We start from the raw sequence: 20,315 nt of genomic DNA on the forward strand, positions 1-20,315 counted from the left end.
ACAAAGCCAAGTTACTTATGATCAATAGAAATGAAACCAATGAAAGTTATGAAAAGCTCTCAAATAATATTAATTCTTACAAGTCATTGCCTCCAAATTATAGAAGTGACTTCAAATGTAGGAAATAGAGCCACAATTGGCACAAAATACACAGATTTAACTTCACACAAGTTTCAGAAGTCTTTACATGAAATCAACGTAAACACCAGGAGCAATGGAAATCACAAAATTAATAGGATATATTTTCCTCTTTAATGATGAAAATAAGGGTTTTAACTCATTTAATGTTCACATTCGAAACACCTATCTTGGATAACTTGGGCTAGAAATGTTTATGCAAAGTTACAGAAAATCCAGAATACAACAGAGAACTGTGAATGCTGGAAATCTAAAACGAAAACAGAAACAGAGAACTGTGAATGCTGGAAATCTAAAACGAAAACAGAAACAGAGAACATTTCAAGTCCAGTGACCCTTCATCAGAATGCCAAAACTGATGATGGGTTGCTGGTCCTGTAGCACTGACTATGTTTTCTCTCCACAGATACTGCCAGACCAGCTGAATTTTCCCAGCAATTTCTGGTTTTGTAAGCGAAAATCTAGAGCAGGTATAAGTAAACTTTTAAAATGTCCCAGGAAATTGCAACACAATCGCAGAAAATGACTGTTGTTTCCTTTAGCACCCGAAATGTTTAGCAATCAACCTCTCAGGATTCAACTGCAGAAGACTCATACGTGAATCTCTATAACTTGGAGTCGAACCTGCTTTGGTGACGGAGATGTGTTGAAGCAGACAGATTGACAGATTATCTCAAAAGATCAAAGAGATTCAGGAATAGTCGAGTCATGGTGGCATTGCAGGAGGAAAAATCTAGGTAATAGTTCTGAGGCGTGTGTTTAAATCACATAGTGAAACTGGAACAAGGCTGAATAATCCCACGCAGATGTGAACTACCTTTCAGGCCCCTAATATGCCTCCAATAGGAAACTAATTAGTGTCAAGGTTTTCAGTTGGGTGAGCTCTTAATTGATAAGCAGAAGAGTCTCTTGTTCCTGGGAGACAGGCGGACTCTTAAAGGTGTAAACATAGCCAGAAACGTCCCAACTTCAGAGAAACTGCAGATCACAGAGCAGTGTAAGTAACTGAGAGAAGGTGTCCTGTCATTTGTTTCTCTGAGACTTCAAAGAGTGTCCGACGGCTGCATTGCTATCCAAGTAGGCAAGAGGGACTGTATACCCACCAGAAGAACTGGCACTGTGACCTGCTGCAAGATGCCCTTCTCAAGGTAGTTATTTCAGCCTCCATAATTTCGGAAAAACTGGAGAATCCTGTATCTTTAAAAAAGGTTCTTAATGACCCTAATTGCCAAAACCCCTCAAAGGGGCAAATGGCCTTGAAGGCCTTGAATCTGGTTATAAAAAATGAGTGGTTCCTTCTTCCCTTTGGGGAACGTCACCTACCAACGTTATGTGGGTGTTTGAGCCATCTTCGCAGCTTCATACTTTTCAGTACATGAAGAGGAAGAATGTTGGCACTCACCCTGTATTGATTTTTGCTAAAGCATCGGCTTCTCGGGCTTCCGTGAGCATACAACTGGGGCAAAGATTTCAGATAGCACAATCATGCCAACATGTTCAGTGATGCTGACTGAATGCAGTGCCTACCTGTGTATTAGTGCTCATCATCATCATCCATCCTTGTAGTCTGGCTGGTAATTTTGTAGACTTGCTCATTGTGATGTTTGGTATGTTTCCCTTGTTTGCTGAATTGCTATACCTACCTTGCATCTGACTCTGTCTGATCATGGTGTTACACCATCTGTTCTGGCTTTGGCTTCTGGCCTCTGATGCCACATGCCTTGTATATTTCATGGAAAGCTGAGGGATTTCTGGCTGAAACTGCACAGCCTGCTTGGGTTCAGTAGGTTTGTTGGAAATGGATACTGTGTCAATGGCGGATGTAATGAACAGCCTAGTAAAGTCTGTCAACCTGCAGGGATTGTGTCATATTTGTGTCTTCTTTTTAGCAATGCTTCCAAGCTGTAACCTCTTTTGATGGTCCATAGGATGTACTTGACATGCTCTAATTGGGGTCAAAGATATCACAAACATCATGATTCTGTTTCTGAAGAGTCACAATCACCCTTCTTATATCTGCATCAGCTCCAAGTCCATCTTCCAGCTCAGATTTTGATTGGGTCTTTGAGGTTGTCTTTTGAGGGTTACAGATTTGTAGAATTGTAATGTTGCAGAAAGAGGCCATTTGACCCATTGTGCCTGCACCAGCTCTTCAAATGAGCATCTTTACCTCGTCGAAGAGTGCAGCACTAGAAAAGCACAGCAGGTCAGGCAGCATCTGAGGAGCAGGAGAGTCGATGTTTCGAGCATAAGCCTTTCATCAGAAATATTCATTACCTAGTGGTAGTATCTTGTTTTCTCCCATACTTTTTCAATCCAAATAATCATCCAATGCTGTCTTGAATACCCAATGGAATGTGTCTTCACCACACTTCCAGGCAGCGCATTCCATACCTTAACTACTCACTGAGTGAAAAGGTTTCTTCACACGTCACCCTCGTTTCTTTTGTAAATCAATTTAAACCTATGTCCTTTCATTCTTGTTTCTTTTAGCAGCGGGAACAGTTTGTTTCTATCTACTCCGTCTGAGATGGCTCATGATTTTGAAAACCTCTGTAAGATTCATTCTGAGCCTTTTTCACTTCCAGGAGAATAGGTTTCAACTTCTTCAATTTGGTTTATTTATTCTGCAGAGACCTCTGTTCCTATGCCTAGTCTGACTGGTTTACAGAGAGCAAAATCCAGAAAATATGGTTTCATCTGTTGCCTGAACAAATTGAACTCAGTCAGGTGGCCTGCCATTGCTCAATTCTGAGATGGAGGTTTGGTAATCCTCCTGTCAGTTTTCACAGGTGTTTCAGTGGTATCAGTAGCAGCAGCAAGTACTCAGACTGTACTGCTCTTCAGAGCTTAGATTCTGTGAGTCCACTTGCTTTCTGTCAGCCAGACTCTGCACATCCGACTGTCAGAATTAGGATTGATGGTGCTGTTACTGGCACCCTGCGTTTTTCCCAGGCCATGACCAAAAAGAAATGTTTTGGCACAGACATGCCTTGACCCTTCAAGAAATTAAGAGTGGTGATGGTTCTTTTCCAGCCAGTTGTTGGAGTTTACTGCTAGCTGGCTTCTTTTGCCTCACTTGTTGCAATCTTTTGGTCACTCCTCCCTCCCCAATTACTTTCAAACTGCAAGAGAAGCAGTCGCCCCTGGTCATGGAACCCAGTCCAGTGCTGCACTTCATTCAGTTGGTTCACTTGCAATTGTTGTACAAGCTGTTGACTCAGACTTGCATTCCTTCGGACTTTTGCTGTTTTACTAGGGCCCAACTATTGGAGAAAGGTGTGATGACCTGACCACCCAGATTTGCTTTACACTATGGATGCCTACAGTGTTGCAGAGACACAGAGCTGCAAGATGTAATTTTTAGCTACTCAAGGTTTTGAAATTCTGTTGCATATGGAGTGGTTCAGTGTTGCTAGTTCTGCAAAATCTTCAAATCTTCAAACACCATCGCTGCTAACTTATTACATTTTCTACCTTACATAAAGACACCAACCACTTAACGAGGATTGGCAACTCAAATTAGATGAGTTATTTTATTTGAAGGCATAAAACTATATATAAAATAACTGCTGGGTGACTAATTACAGTATCTTGCCTCAAGGATTGTTCCTACTCTTTGCCTGAGCACTTTTAAAATTCACTTTTGGAACATGAGCATTGCTGGTTTGCCAGCATTTATTGTCTTTGAGATGATGATGGTGAGCTGCCTTCTTGAACGGCTGCAGGCTATGTGCTGTTGGTAGACTCTATGATGATGCAATCATTTAAGAGGTGTGTTTTATCTTGTTCTGGCCTCTTCCAACTTGGCTTGCGCTGGGCTCCTGGTTCAACTTTACTTGAACTAGAAACAGCCCAGAGAGAGAGATTGGGGGAGAGATGCTGAACAGTCTATGAGAGGATAACCAGCTTGTGAAGCTTTGAGTGTTTTTTTCAAAAGCTGGAACAGTACAAGCAGCCTGAACGGGTGTGGTGCAGCTCCCACCCAACGAACCGGGGACTTTTAGCTTTTAGTTTTTAGCACCAGTTGCTGTTGGGGTCTTGAAGAAGTAGATGCCATTTTTCCTTCACTCGATTGCAACCAAAAGCTGGGCATTCTATCCCTAAGCTGTTGAATTATGCGTGAGGCAAAATCAGTTTTCTGCATTTGCCTTTTGCCAAGGGTATGTTTACGGGAAGTTACTACATTGGAACAGTTAATTAGTAATAGTTACTGGATCTATTCTTCTGTTAAGCTTTCCAACAGAGTTAAGTTATTCCAAGTTCTTCTTTCTTTTGTTGTATTTTAACTATAGTGTTTGAATAAATTATGTTTTGCTGAACATTGAGTAGTTTGACCAATCAAATTGTATCTGGAACACTGCACTTAACATTTACCTTTGAATGTAAGAAAAAGTCTAGGCTACCTTCATAATATATTTTGAGGGGGTCTGGTCTAGTCCATAACAATGCACAATGTCTTTAGTAAGGTAATTCCAGCTTCTTAACCCAGTGACAGGGAAGGAATAGTGATTGATGTCCAAGTTAGGATGGTGAGTGGCTTGAAGGGGAACTTGCGGGTGGTGGTGTTCCCATGTCTTTGCTGCCCTTGTCCTTTGAGATGGAAGTGGTCATGGATTTGGAAGATGCTGTCGAAGGAGCGTTCATAAATTTCTGCGGGGCATCAAATAGCTACTTCACACTGCTGTAGCGAGTGCCAGTGGATGTGCTGCCAATCAAGCAGGCTGCATTCACATTTTGTCACATTCACCTTCTGTCATGTTCTGTCTGGTGATGCCTCTCAAAGGTATAACACAACTGGATGAAAGCACAAGGTGATATGAGACTACCTACACCAATTAGACATATATTCTCAAATTTAATTTGTTTTAAAGTCGGATCACTGAGACAGCTTCTGAGCTATACTAGCATATTTTTACTAATACACACTTGAAATGAATTAGCATCAACTGCTTCCTTAAAATCCAAAAAAGAATGCCATTCAATGATCTGAATTTGAGTCTTCAGTATTCAAAATGCAACGAGTGTATAAAAATAAATATTACATAGACGTGATATGTTTTGCTCAGACAGTAATGATGCTCAAGATTAATTTAGGCTGTAATTGAAGATAGGCAGTTTAATTCCTGAATGAGATTGGTGGCCAGGTCTTTCAATCAAGCGAATTATTACTGTTTGATTTTACTTTATTGTACTTAGTATTGGAGGATTTCACAGTTTTGGGATGATATATTTTACCTTGGTCAGGTGAAGGGTGCAGTGGAGATTTGAGGCAGAGTCAAAGGTAGAAGTGCGACATACTAATTTTATTTGCTATTCCTTTGAAGCTCTGCTGGTGAAGTTTACTTCTTAAATATAAAAGCTTGTGAAGTGGAATCTTAACAGCTGAGTCATTGTCAGTATTAATAAAGCTGAATCTCACATGGCTGCCTCGAAGATGGTTCTGTAAATGATCAGTCACTCAAAGGGGCCCTTAAATCACTGAGACTGTCAATCAAATATCAAAGACATCAATTAAGTCATTTGGCGGTCAGCAAAAAAAAGCCAATTATGAACTGTATATAAACTATAAACTATGTAACTCTACACTGAAACCTTCTCTCAATATCAAGTGTCTTGCTGCTTATGATGATAGAGTTGTACTGCTGGTTTGACTTCAGTACCTACATAGGATGAAGTGCACCCACTGGTGTTCAAGTATTCACGTTAATTATTGGCGAGTGGACATTTATCATTGTAGTGTGCATTTGGCCAGACCCATGAGAAATCTCTCGACAAAGTGTTGTTGTGTGACTTGTATAAATTCAATTTGACTGAATACTTTCAGGGATTATGTCACTGCTCCACAACAACCAGAGGCCTCAATAATTCATAGAGTACATTTGGGAGGCTCTTGTCTCAGGGTGATATACCTGGGTTGGCCTTTGCTTTCTGCTTTCCACTGGTGGCCTCAGGACTTTGCTTCCAGGGTCATTCTTCGGGAAAGAGAGAGGATTTTGGGAGGTGCTAGATGAAGAAAATTGACCTATGGTTTGCTAGCGATCCATCCGTGTGGAACTATATATGTAAACAGCCCAACCAGGAAGGGGGTTATACTGGACTTGGTCTCAGGAAATGAGCCTAGCCAGATGAGTGAAGTTCCAGCGGGGGAGCATTTTGGGAGTAGTAACCATAATACCGTGATTTCTAAGATACTCATGGACAGGGATAACAGCAGTCCTTGGGTGAAGGTGTTAAACTGGGGGAATGTGAACCACAACAATATTAGGCAGGAACTGGAGAATTTTGATTGGAGACAGCAGTTTAAGGGTAAATCTACAGCGAACATGTGGTAGTATTTTAAACAGCAGTAGATAAGAGTTAAGAGCGGCATGTTCCTGAAAGAATGAAGGATAGTTATGGCAAGTTACATGAACCTTGGGTGACCAGAGATGTTATGACTTTGGTCAGAAAGAATAAGGAAGCATATGTATAGTGTAGGAGAATGGGAACTGACTAAGCCCTTGAAGTACATAAGGAAAGTAGGAAAGAATTTAAACAAAGAATCGGAAGGGCTGAAAAGGGTCATGAAAAGTTATTAGCAAACAGGATTAAGGAAAATCCCAAGGCTTTTTAAAAAATATATAAACAGCAAAATGGGCGACACAGTGGCTCAATGGTTAGCACTGCTGCCTCACAGCACCAGGGTCCTGGGTTCAATTCCCGCCTATCTTGTGGAGTTTGCACATTCTTCCAATGTCTGTGTGGGTTTTCTCTGGGTACTCCAGTTTCCTCCCACAATCCAAAGGTGTGCAGGTCAGGTGAATTGGCCATGCTAAATTGCCCACAGTGTCAGGTGTGTTAGTCACGGGTAAATGTAGGGTAGGGGAATGGGTTTGGGTGGGGTTTCTCTTCGGAGGGGCGGTATGGACTTGTTGGGTCGAAGGGCATGTTTCCACACTGTAGAGAATCTAATCTAATCTGGAAAGGGTTGGCCACTCAAGGACAAAGCAGGGAGTCTATGTATGGAGCCAGAAGAGACAGGTGAGGTCCAAAATGAATACTTTGTGTTAATATTCACCAAAGAGAAGGAATTAGTGGAGGATGATGTCAGTGGAGTGTCAGGTTTCTAAGGCAAGTTTCAATTAAAAAGGAAGAGATGTTGTGCATCTTGAGAAGTATTAAGGTAGATAAATCCCTGGGTCCTGCTGGATCTATCCCAGAATATTGAGGGAGGCAAGAGAACAAATTGCTGAAGCATTGATAGACATCTTTGTATCCTCTTTGGCCCCAGGTGAGGTCCCAGAGGACTAAAGAATAACCAATGTTGTCCCAGTATTTAAGAAGGGTAGCAGGGATAATCCAGGAAATTACAGGTCTGTGAGTCTCACATCGATGGTAGGGAAAATATTGGAAAAGATTCTCAGGGACAAGATCCATATGCACTGAGAGGCAAATGAACTTAATAGCAATAAACAGCATGATTTTGTGTGGGGGAGGTGGTGCATCACTAACTTGATCAATGTTTTGAGGGGGTGATGAATATGATTGAGGGTTGGATGTTGTCAACATGGCATTCAGTAAAGCCTTTGACGAGTTCCTTCATGGCAGACTGGTACAAAAAGTGAAGTCACATGGTATCGGGGGTGAGCTGGCAAGATAGATGCAAAACTGGCTTAGGAGAGAGGTAGAAGGATGCTTTTCAGAATGGAGGGCTGTGACTAGCAGTGTTCCACAGGGATCAGTGCTGGGACCTCTGCTGTTCGTGATATACATAAATGATTGGGAGGAAAATGTGGCTGATCTAGTTAGTAAGTTTGCCGACAATACATAGATTTTTTGTAGAATTGCAGATAATGAGGAGAATTGTCAGAGGATACAGCAGGATATAGATCAGTTGGAGGCATGGGCAGAAAAATAGCAGATGGAGTTTAATCCAGACAAATGTGACACAATACATTTTAGAAGGTCAAGGACAGGTGGAAATTATACGATTAATAGCAGAACCCTTAACAGTATTGATATGCAGAGGGAACTGTGTGTGCGGGTCCACAGATCACTGAAGGTGGCAGCGCAGGTAGATAAGATAGTGAAAAAGGCCTGTGGCATGTTTGCCTTCATTGGAAGGGGCATTAAGTAAAAGGACAGACATTTAATGCTGCAGCTTTATAGAACTTTATTTAGGCCATGCTTGCAATATTGTGTACAGTTCTGGTCAGAAAATGTGTTGCTGGAAAAGCACAGCAGGTCAGGCAGCACCCAAGGAACAGGAGAATTGACGTTTCAGGCATAAGCCCTTCCTCAGGAATGGAAGGGCTTATGCCCGAAACGTCGATTCTCCTGTTCCTTGGATGCTGCCTGACCTGCTGCGCTTTTCCAGCAACACATTTTTAGCTCTGATCTCCAGCATCTGCAGTCCTCACTTTCTCCTACAGTTCTGGTCACCATACTACCAGAAGGATATGGATGCTTTGGAGAGAAAATGGAAAAGGTTTACCAGGATGTTGCCTGGTATGGGGGATTTTAGCAATGAAGAAAGGTAGGATAGACTGGCTTTGTTTTCACTGGAATGGAGGCAGTTGAGGGGAGGCCTAATAGAAGTTTATAAGATTGTGAATGGCATGGATAGAGTGGCTTTTTCCTAGGATGGAGGGGTTAATTACTCGGGGACACAGGTTCAAGTTGTGAGGGGGGAACTTTAAAAGAGATGTATAAGGAAAGTTTTTCACACAAAGGGTGGAAAGTGCCTGGAACGCATTGCCAGAGGAGCTGGTTGAAGCTGACACAATGGCAGCATTCAAGAAGCATCTGGCCAGATGCATGAATAGGAAGAGAATAGAGGGATACAGATCCTGTAAGTGAAGACAGTTTTAGTACATAAGGGCAAAATGTGATGGCGCAGGCTTGTGGGCCAAAGGGCTTGTTCCTGTGCTGGATTGTTCATTGTTCTTCTTTGGTTTCCAAAATTAGCAAACTAGGGTCACATGCTTGCTGACTTTGGGGTACCTCCATTTTTCCCAACTTGAAGATAATCAGAGACACGGATGAGGGACAAATGGGTGTCTTCTGAAAGTCATCTCTTGCCTCTGCTCTAGGAAAATCATTTACCTTCTTGCTGTTGGATCCCCCGAAAACCAAAAGTTGACCAATGACCTTTGGAAACTGATGCTGCTGTAACTCTGAATAGCCAGCAGCACAGGTTCAGAGATTCATTGGTCAGCTGTAAAGAAGCTGATTGGCTCAATGATTGGGGGCAGTGATTCAGTCACGGATGACTTTTTCCCCCATCTCCCCACACTTAGCTTGCAAATCAGAGAATCTCCATCTGGAAATATAGGGAAGCATACTGAAACAAGCAAACAGGCAGTGTAGGTACATGCAAGAAGGTATTCTGAGGTCATGAGATGATCTCACACTGTTCACAACTCGCAGTTAAAGCCCTGATTATTTCATCGGTTAAAATTAATAGGTAGGTTGGATGCTTCAATTATTCTACTCCTACTGACAAATTCCTCAACCCGTACCATGGGTGGACCTCCACCAGATGAACTGAAGTAGTTCAAGAATACAGCTCACTACCATCTTCTCAAGGAAAATCAGGGATGGCAAATAAATACTGGTCTAGCTAGCAATGCTCCCATCTTGCAAATAATGTTTTTCTATAATGAGGGGCTAAAATTTATTTTTGGCCTGAATGCTTTCTACCTTATTCCATAACCACCAATTCTGAATAAAAGTAATAGTTACAATTTCTTTGCTGTCCTATAGTTGTACCACATACAGTGGCCACACCACAAAACTTAATCCTTTCCATCTAAATTCCTCTGAAAAATTATGGAAATTTGACTATGGCCTGAGATTTTGATCTCAAAATTTCTCAGAAGAGCAAATGTACCCGTCAAAGAGGGAAAGATTTGAAAGGTCCAACTAAAGTGGACTGATCTACGAGTCTGGGTATATGGTCCTAGATTTTCTGTGAGGGTATTCATAGGGCTGAAACTTAGTAAACACACTCCTGCTGTCAGTACAAAGAGTATTAGGATTGCCTAAAAACACCAACCACAAATATACAGCACATTAAGTGACATATGATAGAATGTGTGAGGAGGAAAATATTTAAAATTTCCCTGTGCTATGACAATGAAAGTCATAACCAGCTAGTGAACAAGTAAAGAATCCAGAGGAAATCAAGGGAAGGTCAGTCTGATGTTTGATATCCCATATGTGGAAAAGCATTCTTCGTGATAATCCTTCTTTGGACTCAAGTAGGACCCCAGTTAGTAATTAGAGATCAAGACTAGATTATCATTCACCGCAATGAGGGAAATCGTGATTGTCAGCAATGCACTCAAAGCAGATTTTGTAAGTAACTTTGTTCACTTCTGACTTCCTTCCCTTTCAGTAAATCTGTTCAGCTTTTATGCATGAATGGGACTTGCCAAAGAGGTTTCCGAGCAATAACAATGTGTGCCAGGCTGAGCGCCTGAGGCTTTTTCTCTTTCAAAAGATCCTGTTCTAATTCCTAGGGTAAATGTTTTGCACAGAAATACCATGTTATCAGAAAGTAACCTTCAAACTACTTTGGTGGATGGCATCGGAAATGGATGTGTTTTCCTCGTCCCCTGATATTGAATGTAAAACATGACTAACTAGATTTTGATTACTTACAGTGTGGAAACAGGCCCTTCAGCCCAACAAGTCCACACCGACCCTCCGAACAGCAACCCACCCAGACCCATTCCCCTACACCTAACACTACAGGCAATTTAGCATGGTCAATTCACCTAATCTGCACATTTTTGTACTGTGGGATGAAACTGGAGCAAACCCATGCAGACACAGGGAGAATGTGCAAACTCCACACAGACAGTTGCCTGAGGCAGGAATTGAACCCGGATCTCTGGTGCTGTGAGGCAGCAGTGCTAACCGTTGTGCCACCATACCATCCAAAGCCTACTGCACCTGGTATTCCCAGACAGTCTCCCATCCAAGTACTAACCAGGTCTAAGTCTGCTTAGCTTCTGAGAGCAGATAGGATCAGGCATTTTCAGACTAGTATGGCCATAGGCTAGGAGAGAGAATAGAAGGATACTTTATCCTGAATCTAATACATATGTAAAAATGCCACATGCTGATATTGAAAATTCACTTCACAAATTGTTGTATTTCATTACTAATATCCCTCCCCTTAAATGAGAACAAATGTGCTCAAGATTTATTGAAAGGGAGAAATGAAAAAGATATAAATTCCCTGACTCATTGTCATGTCTTTCAATTTTCTTTACTTTAAAATAAGTTCAATTCCAGCCTTATCTCAGAACTTAGGCTTTAAGTCTCAGAATTATCTGATGTTCTTGTCCATATTAACACTATCTCACTGATGTCCTTTTGAAGATGGGCAGGCTTCCTAGTCATTAATCAAATCCAAAAGATCTGGAGGCTAATATCATCAACTCAGTCAAGCCTGTAGCACTTATCCACCAATGCAGCTTACTAATAATACTGTTTTAATAGAAAATATAGTTGAACATATCTCTGAATTGCAATTAAGTCTTAATTCTCATTAGACCTAACTGGATAGTGAACATAACTATCTTAAATGAGATAACTAGCTTTCACTTCACTGCAAAGGCTATATTTTATCCAAGTAGTATTTGTACTCTCTGCTAGTGTGACTCACCAATTTAATTAAAGAATGAAGAGAATAACAGGGAATGATCCATTTGTTAGACTAATACTTTGTGTTCTCTGCATCAGTGGCGTCTTCAGGTAATGAAGAAGTCTCGGAGGGTTTAGAGGATAAAATGTAAATATTAACATTTATATAGAGGTCGTTCATTTGGATTCAGTCCAACTTATTATCAGAATCAGATAAAAGTATGTATTGATATAGAAAGAAAGTGTAGGAAGGATATAGATAATTGATACTGAATTTCATTTTAATTTGTGCATTTAATCCAGATTGACTTTGAATTCTGAATAAATGTGCCAATACTCCGTCATAATTAACACATCTAATTAATGTGCTACACTGTGCATCGAGGTTTCAAAAATAATTTTGCAACAAATATAAGTTTTCTGTGGAACTGTTGTTTTTTTCCCATTTAGTCTGACACATATACTTATTTAAGTAAGTTTCATGCTTCTAACTTCTGGATTAGTGGTGCTGGAAGAGCACAGCAGTTCAGGCAGCATCCAAGGAGCTTCGAAATCGACGTTTCGGGCAAAAGCCCTTCATCAGGAATAAAGGCAGTGAGCCTGAAGCGTGGAGAGATAAGCTAGAGGAGGGTGGGGGTGGGGAGAAAGTAGCATAGAGTACAATGGGTAAGTGGGGGAGGGGATGAAGGTGATAGGTCAGGGAGGAGAGGGTGGAGTGGATAGGTAGAAAAGGAGATAGGCAGGTAGGACAAGTCCGGACAAGTCATGGGGACAGTGCTGAGCTGGAAGTTTGAAACTAGGGTGAGATGGGGGAAGGGGAAATGAGGAAACATGAACATCAACTAGCCACGAAACGACACGACCAGCTATACTTAGTAGCCACACACGCAGACAACAAGCAACATGAATTCGACTGGGACAACACTACTATCATAGGGCAAGCCAGACAGAGAACAGCCAGGGAATTCCTAGAGACATGGCATTCATCCACAAACTCCATCAACAAACACATCGACCTGGACCCAATATACCAACCACTACAGCGGACAGCTGAAACTGACAACCGGAAGCGGCAGGGACAGACCACTATAAACACCGGAGGAAACATCAAAGAAGCGCTTCGCAGGAGGCTCCCAAGCACTGATGATGTCGCCTAACCAAGGGACGAAACGTTTGTAACAAAAACTTCCAGCTTGGCGAACAGAACCACAACAACGAGCACCCGAGCTACAAATCTTCGCACAAACTTTGAATGAGGAAACTGTTGAAGTCCACATTGATGCCCTGGAGTTGAAGTGTTCTGAGGCGGAAGATGAGGCATTCTTCCTCCAGGTGTCTGGTGGTGAGGTAGCGGCGGTGAAGGAGGCCCAGGACCTCCATGTCCTCGGCAGAGTGGGAGGGGGAGTTGAAATGTTGTGCCACGGAGCAGTGTGGTTGATTGGTGCGGGTGTCCCGGAGATGTTCCCTAAAGCGCTCTGCTAGGAGGCGCCCAGTCTCCCCAATGTAGAGGAGACCGCATCGGGAGCAACGGATACAATAAATGATATTAGTGGATGTGCAAGTAAATCTTTGATGGATGTGGAAGGCTCCTTTAGGGTCTTGGAGAGAGGTGAGGGAGGAGGTGTGGGCGCAGGTTTTACAGTTCCTGCAGTGGCAGGGGAAGGTGCCAGGATGGGAGGGTGGGTTGTAGGGGGGCGTGGACCTGACCAGGGAGTCACGGAGGGAACGGTCTTTGCGGAAGGCGGAAAGGGGTGGGGAGGGAAATGTATTCCTGGTGGTGGGTCTGTTTGGAGGTGGTGGAAATGTCGCCGGATGATTTGGTTTGTGCGAAGGTTGGTAGGGTGGAAGGTGAGCACCAGAGGCGTTCTGTCCTTGTTACGGTTGGAGGGGTGGAGTCTGAGGACGGAGGTGCAGGATGTAGACGAGATGCGTTGGAGGACATCTTTAACCATGTGGGAAGGGAAATTGCAGTCTCTAAAGAAGGAGGCCATCTGGTGTTTTCTGTGGTGGAACTGGTCCTCTTGGGAGCAGATCCGGCGGAGGTGGAGGAATTGGGAATACGGGATGGCATTTTTGCAAGAGGTAGGGTGGATGTTTCCAGTGTTCTAGGCCGAGTCACAACCTTGCCAGTCCTGAACAGTTCAATGTCACAGAATCAACCACATGATTCTTACAATGCAAAATGAAGCTATTCATGTCTGCACTGGCTCTCTGAGCATTTTAATTTAGTGCCAGTCTTCCATCTTTGCCCTATAACCCCACACACTGTTTCTATTTAAATATTCATCTCAAGCCTTCTTAAGTGCCTCACTTGAACATTCCGCCACCTTAGTTTCAGGCAATTCGTTCCATACCCTAAATACTCACTGCATGAAAGTGTTTCTTTCTCACCTCACATTTGCTGTAAAATCTAATTCTCAATCTGCTTAAGAATGGAAACAGTTTCTCCCGACCATTCTGTCCAAACCCATCATGATTTTGAAAATTTCTATCAAATCTCCTCTTATCTTTCTCCTCTCCAATGAAAATAATCCCAATGTCTCCAGTCTTTCCTCACGACTGAAGTGTATCATGCCTGAAACCATTCTCATAAATCTCTTCTGCACTCTGTTCATGCATTCAGTCCCTTGCTAAAGTGTGGCACCTTGAACTTTGCACAATATTCCAGCTGAAGTCTAACTGGTACAAATTGAAAGAACTGAAGATGCTGGAAACCAGATACAAAAACAGAAATGGCTGGAATAGCTCAGCAGGTCTAGTAGCATCTGTGGAGAGAAATCACAGTTAATGTTTCGAGCTGAGTGATCCTCAGAACTGCCTCAGGCAGTTCCTTGGGTCTTTCTTGTGCATTATATAAGTCCATCAGAAGCTCACTGCTTTTTTACTCTATGCCCCACTTCATGAAGCCTAGATAAGTTTGAAAATAGGTATAGGGTTGCAATGTGTCATAAATCCACACCCCTTGATTTCTAATGCAGCCTGCACATAAAATGCCCTCTTTCCTGCCATTTACATGATTGTAGCGTGCAACTACCTCTGTTAAGGCTGAGCAATGAGAAGGATATGGCACAAAATGATGATTCCCAGGCAACTGACTTGTAAACCCTGCCTGTTTCCTTTAAAAGGGAGATGCATTTCGACAGGAGCTGTCTCTTTATAACTGATTCTTACCTGAGAAAATGCACCAATCAAATAACATGGCAGAGAATGGGATTTGGGATTTTCTGAGAGGACCAAAGCTGACTTTTGTCCACAGAGGACTCTCTGAGCAAATGTTGCAAAGACAATGAAACCAGGTGACTTGGCCAGCCAATATCAACAGTCAAGGCCCTGAGACTCTGGATGCGGTGCTGCAACAAGTTCAATGATTTCATATAAGTTGAACTTGCTTTGTTACTCATTGACCTCACACACAGCTAACAGCACAATATCTATCACCTATCTAACAATCAGGACTCAGACCTGGGATTAGTAGTATCATCATTGTGCTGCAAGCTCACACTAACATTTCATTGCTTGCAAACTACCAGTTTTTCAATGCATGACAAACAGATACCCAAATGTAGTACACTCTGACACACCTGTCTTGCAGGACAAGGTGATATATAACCAACGGCAGCAACATATAAACAATGAGGAACAATCACAGCTCCTGACATTTCTGAAAGATGTTTCCAGCATGCGTCTTAACGATCTCATCAAAACAGTGTCTGGGAATGGCCTGCACTGGTGTTGGCACATGAGCTATAATTGCAATGTTTCATGCAAAATTACACCCTCAGCACTGAAAAGAAAGGTGCTACAGAGTGAAATTTCATTACAAGATGTTTTATCCAAATACCTTGTGGGGAATTAGAGCTGCAATCTTTCAATCATGAGGCAACTACAGCATTATGCAGCGAGTAGTTCTCCTTCTGTCTCCCACCTTCTACAAGGTACAATGAGGAATGTGATGGAACTTGCCTGCATGCACTCGAATGAAAGATTGCAATAATCACAGATCAATTCTACTTTGAGAGATTGCATGCCTTTTCGGTTTATAGATAATGCTGTTGGCTATTTCCAGGCATATCTCATTCTTGACTCTGTGCATGTACAGTCAGCTGCCCCTTGTACCTGTAAAACTCCAGCAATAACATTAAATCCCACAGCTCAGGCAGTGATGAATCTTTTAAATTTATTGAATAAAGGTGACCTCCTTGATACTTTTGAATGGCTGACAGTGAGAAGTCACCATATTCTCCTCAAGAGACCGAGAACATTCCAGTGACATAGAAAGTTAAGACTTTAAGGACCTCTAAAACTGTTGGCATTGAGTTGTCTCCAGTGCATGGGAGCTTGGATCATCCTAAGGCTCATCGCATAGGTGAGTAGCGGAATCTCTTGATGTCTCAGCCATCTTTGATATTGCTTGTCCAGCATTTGCATATTTACTCTTCTGCCATATATTCAATTATATGCCAATACTCGTCGTCCTAGCAGCCTTTGGTTGCTCTCATTCTGAGCTACCTGCTGGTACTCCACATTCACGATTTGGCCATTGGTGTGCTTAGTTCTGGACTACCTTCAGCCAGTTCCTCTCCAGAAACAGTAAGGTCATTGGAGGTGTATGCATTTGATCCAGTTTGTCTGCCTAAGGTGGACTATGGAGGCAATGCAGGAGATATTTGGCTTGCACAGTTACTATGACTCATCCCACCCCCAGCCTGAGCATTTTAGATCTACTAGGAGTCCTATATTTTGCATTGTTCACCCCTGGCCTCCACCCACATCATTGTGGATATCTCTATCCACAATATTCTGGTTATCTCCATCCTTAAACTGCACTGCTGAAACCTCTCTGTGGTACTGCTGCTATGTCTGTGGAACTCCCACATTGACCCTGAAGCTAAAAACCATCATCCAGCAACATTAAGTAATCCAAGATGGAAGACGGGAAAAATTTATGGCTGTAACAGGCTGCTCCTTTTTTGAGATATTTCAGGTCTTAGAGGTGATTTCCTCAAATTCCAGGAGCAGCAATTACTGTTTTATATGCTGTTGCAATTGTGTTGGAACTTCAGAGAGAAAAATCAAAACAACAGCACTTTTTAAAGGGAGAAAGGCAGCAAGCACATGGTCTATGAGGGAGAGAGAGAAAGAAACTCACACTGCTAACTGAAACTGCAGTGAATCTGCACAGTCACTGCCTTTGCTGTTAGAATTCATGTATCACTGGACATCGGAGTGTGTCAAGGAAAACTTAACAAACAGTGAAATTCACAACTGATCTTGGAGGAACCTGTTTGGGAGAGGTCACAGCACAGAAACAGATAAGTGAATAGTTTTAAGTATAACCTTGCTGTAAATCTACAATAGTGAGTAGAGTGGGTTATTTTTTGATTATATGTTTTTAATGGGATCTGTCTCTTAATTAATTTTTTTAAAATATAAGCTGTAAGTATTAAGTTTGTCTAGAGCAGTGGTCTGTAGAGCAATAAGACGGTGCTACATTTTGGGTCTATAAATTGAAAGGAGCAAAATGGCCTTGAGTAAAGTGATATGTTCTTCTTGTTGGTATGTGGGAGTTTCAGGACAGTTTAAGGGTTACTGAGGAATATATCTGTAACAAATGTCGTTAGTTGTGAATCCTGTCAGATCGAATGGATCAGTTGGAGCAACAGTTACAGGCAATGAGGGACTTACAAGAGCTAGGGGATGTGGTAGATAGCAGTTATAGGAAGGGAGAAAAGCCATGGATAGAAGGGTTAACTCCAAGAAAGGTAGGAGAGGTAGGTAGTACAAGTGTCTTTTGTGGCTGTCCCCATTTCAAACAAGTATGCTATTTTGGAAAATGTAGGGGGTGATGGACTTTCAGGGGAAGGTAGCATGAACAGCCAAGTTTCTGGTATCAAGACTGTCTCTAATGCAATGAGGGGTATGTCAGGTTCCAAGTGATTGATTGTGCTAAGGGACCCTCTAGTCAGAGTTACAGACAGACGTTTCTGCAGCCAACAGCGGAAAATCAGAATGGTGTGTTGCCTCCCTGGTGCCAAGGATGTTTCAGAGAAGGTGCAGGATGTTCTCAAAAGGGAGAGGGACCAGCAGGAGGTCTTTGTACACATTAGTACCAACAACACAGGAAGGGAAGAAAATTAGCTTCTGAAGGGAGAATATAGAAAGTTAGGCAGGAATTTAAAAAGAAGGTTCTGAGGTTAGTAATATCTGAATTACTCCTGGCTCGAGGAGACTAGTGAGGGTAGGAATAGGAGGATAGAGCAGATGAATGTGTGGCTGAGGAGCTGGTGTTATGGGAGAAGGATTCGCATTTTTGGATCATTGGAATCTCTTTTGGGGTAGAACTGACCTGTACAAGAAGGGCGGATTGCACCTAAATTGGAAGGGGACTAATATACTGGCAGGGGGATTTTCGAGAGCTGCTCAGGAGGATTTAAATTAGTAAGGGGGGAGTGGAACTCAGGGAGATAATGAGAAAAGAGATCAATCCGAGACTGGTACAGCTGAGAAAAGAAGCGAGTGAAACAATCAGGGCAGGCCGGGACAAAGCAGAGAACAGTGTAGGACTGAAGAATTAAAATGCATTTATTTCAATGCAAGAGGTCTAACAGGGAAGGCAGACGAACTCAGGGCATGGTTAGGAACATGGGACTGGGATATCATAGCAATTACAGAAAAATGGCTCAGAGATGGACAGGGCTGGCAGCTTAATGTTCCAGGGTACAAATGCCATAGGAAGAATAGAAAGGGAGGCAAGAGAGGAGGGGGAGTGGCATTTTTGATAAGGGATAGTATTACAGCTGTGCTGAGGGAGGATATTCCTGGAAATACATCCAGGGAAGTTATTTAGGTGTAACTGAGAAATAAGAAAGGGATGATCACCTTATTTGGATTGTATTATAACCCCCTACAAACCCCCTAATAGTCAGTGGGAAAGTGAGAAACAAATTTGTAAGGAGATCTCAGCTATCTGTAAGAATAACAGGGTGGTTATGGTAGGGGATTTTAACTTTCCAAACATAGACTGGGACTGCCGTAGTGTTAAGGGGTTAGATGGAGATGAATTTGTTAAGAGTGTACAAGAAAATTTTCTGAGTCAGTATGTGGATGTACCTCCTAAAGAAGGTGCAAAACCTGACCTACTCTTGGGAAATAAGGCAGGGCAGGTGACTGAGGTGTCAGTGGGGGAGCATTTTGGGGCCAGCGACCATAATTCTATTAGTTTTAAAATAGTTATGGAAAAGGATAGACCAGATCTAACAGTTGAAGTTCAAAATTAGAGTAAGGCCAATTTTGACGGTATTAGGCAAGAACTTTCAAAAACTGATTGGGGGCAGATGTTCACAGGTAAAGGGACGGCTGGAAAATGGGAAGCCTTCAGAAATTAAATGACAAGAATCCATAGACTATATATTTCTGTTAGGGTGAAAGGAAAGACTGGTAGGGGTAGGCAACACTGAATGATTAAAAAATTTGAGGGTTTGGTTTAGAAAAAGAAGGAAGCATATATCAGAAAGAGGGAAATCAGGAGGGCAAAAAGGGGACATGAGATAGCTTTGGCAAACAGAGTTGAAGAGAATCCAAAAGGTTTTTACAAATACATTAAGGACAAAAGGGTAACTAGGGAGAGAATAGGGCCCCTAAAAGATCAGCAAGGCGGCCTTTGTGTGGAGCCGCAGGAGATGAGGGAGTTACTAAACAAATATTTTGCAACAGTGTTTACTTGGAGACGGACATGAAAGATATAGAATGTGGGGAAATAGGTGGTGAGATCTTGAAAAATGCCTATATTACAGAGGAGGAAGTGCTGGATGTCTTGAAACGCATAAAAGTGGATAAATCCCCAGGACCTAATCAGGTATATCTCAGAACTCTGTGGGAAGCTAGGAAAGTGATTGCTGGGCCCCTTGCTGAGATATTTGTATCATTAATAGTCACAGGTGAGGTGCTAGAAGACTGGAGGTTGGCTAACGTGGTGCCACTGTTTAAGAAGGGTGGTAAGGACAAGCCAGGGAACTATAGACCAGTGAGTCTGACCTCGGTGGTGGGCAAGTTGTTGGAGGGAATCCTGAGGAACAGGACTTACACATATTTGGAAAGGCAAGGACTGATTAGGGATAGTCAACATGGCTTTGTGCATGGGAAATCATGTTTCACAAACTTGATTGCGTTTTTTGAAAAAGTAATAAAGAGGATTGATAAGGGCAGATTACATTACTTCAGTAAGGTGTTTGACAAGGTTCCCCGTGGGAGACTGATTAGCAAGGTTAGATCTCACAGAATACAGGGTGAACTAGCCATTTGGACACAGAACTGGCTCAAAGGTAGAAGACAGAGGTTGGTGGTGGAGGGTTGTTTTTCAGACTGGAGGCCTGTGACCAGTGGAGTACCACAAGGATCGGTGCTGGGTCCACTACATTTCATTATTTATATAAATTATTTTGATATGCACATAGGAGGTATAGTTAGTAAGTTTGCAGATGGTACCAAAATTGGAGGTGTAGTGGACAGCAAAGAAGGTTACCTCAGATTACAACAGGATA

General features: G+C 42.3%; 1 protein-coding gene and 1 pseudogene across 6 annotated transcripts in view; one reads left to right on the forward strand and one right to left on the reverse strand.

Annotated features, from left to right (window-relative positions):
- Positions 1-20,315, forward strand: part of sgcg (sarcoglycan, gamma) — a 679,656-nt gene that overhangs the window by 572,541 nt on the left and 86,800 nt on the right. The window lies entirely within an intron of this gene.
- LOC122551202 (5S ribosomal RNA) lies at positions 11,068-11,186 on the reverse strand (annotated as a pseudogene).

The sequence above is a fragment of the Chiloscyllium plagiosum genome, unplaced genomic scaffold (assembly GCF_037043375.1).
Source record: "Chiloscyllium plagiosum isolate Xiang-an unplaced genomic scaffold, Cpla_swu_hap1 HiC_scaffold_6, whole genome shotgun sequence".
Classification (NCBI taxonomy): domain Eukaryota; kingdom Metazoa; phylum Chordata; class Chondrichthyes; order Orectolobiformes; family Hemiscylliidae; genus Chiloscyllium; species Chiloscyllium plagiosum.